Raw genomic sequence first — 5,000 nt, 5'->3', positions numbered from 1 at the left:
TGAAATAAGACGCAGCTACATTTCTACATTTTATTTTTAAAAATTGAATTATGAAATGTAGAAGTAACAAAGTAAAAATCTGACCTTGCATAGGTAAACATCATGGTTATATATATTTCTAACCTGTAAAGGAAGAATATACATATATGAATTCATTATTGGATTAATGCCACTCAATGTGAATGTAAAACCAAATCTGTTTAGTTTCACTCAGATGCTGGACATGCGTAAACACTGTGTTCAAATGTTCACACGGCACTGGTGTTATTAGTCAGATTCTGCACCTGTATAGAACAGTCTATTAATCACTGTAATGATTTGCACTAGAAGGTATTAATACCTATTCACCCGATGCACTGTTGAGTCCCAAAACAGTCCACAGTTCATCGCAGCACTAGATGACAGGTTTTATGACACTACCCGCTGCCACCACAAAGTGTTTTATTTCATGTACTTGCTTCGCATAATGTTTATAGAAGACTCTGGATGATTTCCACCCTGTATATGAGCGGAGCCTCTCAATATCCATGTGTTGAAAGAAATTCAACGAAGAAGCAACTTTCCTCAGATCGTGACCTGCGGATGTGCTGTCAGGATCCGCTCTGCGAATAAAGTAGGTGAGCTTCGCTCTCAGTTGTCTTAGGATAGATTTGATCCTGAGGTTTTGCCTCGGAAGAGCTGTCCCTCCTTGAAGTATGAAGTTCTTCGAAGATAGACCTTGAGACACTCTACTGGGCATAGAGAGACATCTTCCTTCAGTGGGCAGATTCTCCAAGGACCCCACATCTTGGTGGGCAGCTCGTTCTTGCAAGGAAAGGCAGGATCAGGGAAAAGGTTCAGTTATCCTGTCTCTAGGAAATGAATATGGCCTTCGTTTCTGGATAAGGCCTCTATTTCACTCACTCTAACCCCTGAGGCTATTGCGAACAGAAAGATGTCTTTCTGTGTTAGATCCTTTAGGGGACAATCCTCATTGTTCAGGTTCGAAGCATGGTGCAAGACTTTGCCCAACGACCATGTGATGGGCTTTGAAGGGGTTGCCGGCTTGAGTCTAGCGCATGCTTTTGGTATCTTATTGAAGATTTCACTTGTGAGGTCCACCTCAAAAGCGTACAGAAGAGGTCTAGTCAGAGCCGACTTACACGCGGTTATCGTAGTGGAAGCCAGGCCTTGTTCATGTAGGTGGATGAAGAAACAAAAATCTATCGATATTTCTGTTGGTTTCCTTGTTTTCACAAAGGACACCCATTTCTTCCAAGATGATTCATATTGTCTCCTAGTTGAACTTGACTTTTACTCTTCAATGAAGTCGACTTTGTCCTTCAAGATCCCAAACTTTTTATTCGCTGCTAGGGCAAGAAAATCATGAGATGTAGGTTGTTGGTTCTCGAGGTTGAAGTGTAAACAGTCGACTTCTGAACCAGTTAGGATAAAACTGGGTTTGGCAGAGGAAACAGCTTCAGTTTCAATTCTAGAACTAGAGGGAACCAATTGCTTTTGGGCCATTTGGGGGCCACTACTGCAGCTGTCCCTCTGAAGGATCTTAGGTAGTCGAGGACTCTTAGCAGGAGATTGGTTGGTGGAAACAGGTAAATCCGATTCCATCTGTTTATCGCTTCTGCTTGAGGGGCTACGTAACGAGGTAGTTTCTTGTTGTCGCTCGTCGCGAAGAGGTCGATCGGCAGTTCCAGGACTTTTTCCGAGATGAAGGAGAATAAGTCTGCGTCTAGGGACCATTCTGTCTCTATTAGCTTTCGCCTGGATAGAGCATCCGCCATCACATTGCAGAACCCTTGAAGGTGAACTGCTGATAAGTGCCATCCTCTCTTCCTTGCCAGGTAGAAGATGGCTAACACCACATGATTGATGTGAGGTGATCTAGAGCCTTGTCGATTTAGACATTTTACTATCACTTCATTGTCCAGGACCAATCTGATGTGGATTGCTCTGCGATGGGATAGTTTCTTCAATGTTAAGAAGACTGTCATGGCTTCCAAAATATTGATGTGAAAGGTTTTGAAGTGGTGTGACCAATTCCTTTGCACTTTTCTCTCGTGAGAATGGCTTCCCCATCCTTCCAGGGAGGCATCCATGTGTATCACCACTGATGGTTGTGGTGGTTGCAGGGGAATTGTCCGCGCTAGGCTCTTGGCTGTTGACCACGGCCTTAATAGCGTGAGCAATCGGGTCGGGGTCAACCTTAGTTGATCTCTTCGAGCGCCTGATGCGTATCTTCTCCAGACTCCTGACGCATCCTTTAGCCGTGCTTTTAGCACCGGGTCTGTCACTGCTGCAAACTGGAGAGAGCCCAATACTCTTTCCTGTTGGCGTCTTGAAATCCTCTTGTATCAGATTAGTCTGTTGACAGCTCCCGCTATCTCTCTCTCCTCTTCCTGAATGGAATGGAGAGGTGGTGTGACTCTAAGTTCCATTGGATTCCTAACCATTGGAACTTCTGAGCTGGAGAAAGGCGAGACTTCTTGCGATTGATCTTGAAGCCCAGGTGCTCCAGGAACTGGATCACCTTTCCGGCCACTTGCAGACAAGTAGTCTTGGATGCTGCCCACACCAGCCACTCGTCTAGATATGCTACTATATCTAGTTGCTGGACGATTGTATCTGCTAGCTTTGTGAATATCCTTGGGGCTATGTTTAGTCCAAAGGGCATCGCTTTGAAGACAAATTTTGTCTTCTATAGCTTGAATCCTAGGTAGGAGGAGAAGAGGCGGCTGACTGGTAGGTGCCAGTAAGCATCTGCCAGGTCTATTGAGACTGTGTACACCCCTTTGGGTAGAAAGGTCCTTATGTGTTGCAAGGTAAGCATCCAGAACTTGTTGTTCTCGATGAACTTGTTGAGTGGAGACAAGTCTAGAATGACTGAGTTTGTCTCGTGGGAACACAAAACTGCCTTCCCTGGGATTTGATGGACTTCCCTTTCCTTATTACCTTCTTGTTCAAGAGTTCTGAGGTATATTCTTCCAACAAGGGGGTGGAGTGTTGGAAGAAATCTGGAAAAGGGGGTGGAATTTCGTTCCAGCTCCACCCGAGTCCATTCGTGATTAGGCTGCGGGCCCAGGGATCGAAGGTCCAACGATCCCAAAAGTGGAAAAGTCTGCCCCATACCTAGAACTCCTCATTGCTTAGGGGTTCCTGAGGACTTGTTTCCGTGACCTCGTCCTCCTCTGCCCCTTGGGGGGTTTCCGGAGGAACCTCTTCTTGGGCCTCTACCTTTGTAGGGCCGAAAGGTGGTCGAGTGCCTCTCAAAGCCTGGGTTAAATACAGGTGACTGGGCTCCCAGCTGTTGAGGGACCATCTGGAAGATGGTTTGAGGCTGGGCTACCATTTGAGGCACCGTGGCCATGGTCACGGCCGGAAGTTGTGCAGGTCTACGTGGTCTTCTTGCCTTCTTGTTCTTAGGCTGGGGACCTCCTTCTGAGGAAGACTTCCTCTTTGAAGACATGCCCCACTTTTGGAGAAGTTCCTATTCTCCGTGGCTGCTTTGGCAATGACTTCTTGGACCACTTCCTGTGGGAAAAGGTCCTTGCCCCAGATGCATGATGGAATCAGCTTTCTGGGTTCGTGTTTCACCGTTGCTGCGGCGAACATGTGCTCTCTACAGGTCTTCCTTGACCTGACAAAAGCATACAAGTCCTTCACAAGGGTACCCATGTGAGACTTGGCTAAGACCATGTACATGTCTGGGCCATTGTGTAGGCCTGCACACATCTCCAAACAGTTCTCGTGAGACAGGGAGGCGGCAAGTCTTTTTTCCGTCTCCTGTTCCCTTCTCAAGAGATGATCTGGCAACTTTGGAAAGTTTTTATTGAACTGTTGGCCTGCTATCTACGGATCCAACTTCGAGACGGAGAAGGTTAGATGTACCTCTTTCCACTTCTCCTCGCAGGTAGGCATAGCTAGAGATAATGGTTTACATTTCTCTAGGATTGGACAGGGTTTGCCCTCTTCGACTGCTTTAATGACACAGTCGAGGGCTTTCTCCAAAAAGGGGGAAGCTCTGGAGGAAGGAGCAATAAAGGTTGGATGCCTCTTGCTTAGTGCTGAGACTTTGCAGTTGGTGTATCCAGCTCCTTTCAGAGTCTTGGTAAGGATTGCCTGTGCCTTGTCATGTTCAAAGACAATGACTTCCTTTGGTACCGTTTCCTAGCGAGATGCAGGTTCATCTCGCAGTCTCACGTAACAATCTCGGTAGGCTGAAAAGCTGGGCCAGAAGTCAGATCTTCAAGTGGCTTGGCCCCCAACTTCTTGGAGATGAATAGTTTCCCATTCATCATGGGCATGTGCTCCGTATACCTCCAGGGGTTGGTTTCGGAGCAGTGAGGGAGGTCTGATACTTTAAGGGGTTTGGTAGAGCCCCTGGAAGTTCCGAGGCGCTTCCCTTCTTGTACCTCTCTCTTCGTCTGTTTGATGTCCTGTTTCATCTCCTCTCGTTCCTTCCGGTATATTTCCAACATTTGCTGGATCGACAATAGAAGCGCCTTGCTCCTGTCGACCTGTGTAGTCAGTTGGGGAGTTGGGGCTGAAGAGGTCGACGGCATGGGTTGATATGCCGTCACGGTGAACTGGGGGTCCTCAGTCACCGTCGAAACGGATCCTTCTTCCTCCGTTGGTGGTTTTACCACGTTTTCTTCAGGGCCTTCTTGTAGTAGGTCCTGTTCAGTGTCAGTAGACACTTCCGACATCCATTCTTGGTGGATGTCCATGCCTTCAAGTGCCTTGTGGAAGTCTGCATCAATCTTCAGTTGAATGAAGGGAGGCTGGACCTGTTCCTGGGGCACTACTGCACTATGGTGAGCCTTAGGGAACAGAAGGCACCTGAGAGATTCATTAGGCTGGTAAGGTCCCGGAGAGTTCTTTTGGAACCCTCTTACCCACCTATGAAGGGTTTCCCTTGCTGTATCCCTAGCCTCTATGGAGGTAGGGATGGTTTCTCCAAAGCCGTTGGACATTAAGGTCGAGCAGTTGAAGCAACCCTTCGGGTC

At 47.3% G+C, this 5,000-nt stretch overlaps 1 protein-coding gene across 8 annotated transcripts in view; it reads right to left on the bottom strand.

The window, feature by feature from the left end:
• Positions 1 to 5,000, bottom strand: part of LOC137652292 (cAMP-regulated phosphoprotein 21-like) — a 383,279-nt gene that overhangs the window by 94,332 nt on the left and 283,947 nt on the right. The window lies entirely within an intron of this gene.

The sequence above is a fragment of the Palaemon carinicauda genome, chromosome 13 (assembly GCF_036898095.1).
Source record: "Palaemon carinicauda isolate YSFRI2023 chromosome 13, ASM3689809v2, whole genome shotgun sequence".
Classification (NCBI taxonomy): Eukaryota; Metazoa; Arthropoda; class Malacostraca; order Decapoda; family Palaemonidae; genus Palaemon; species Palaemon carinicauda.
Note: the sequence above shows the minus strand (reverse complement) of the source record. Positions and strands in the feature narration are given on the sequence as shown.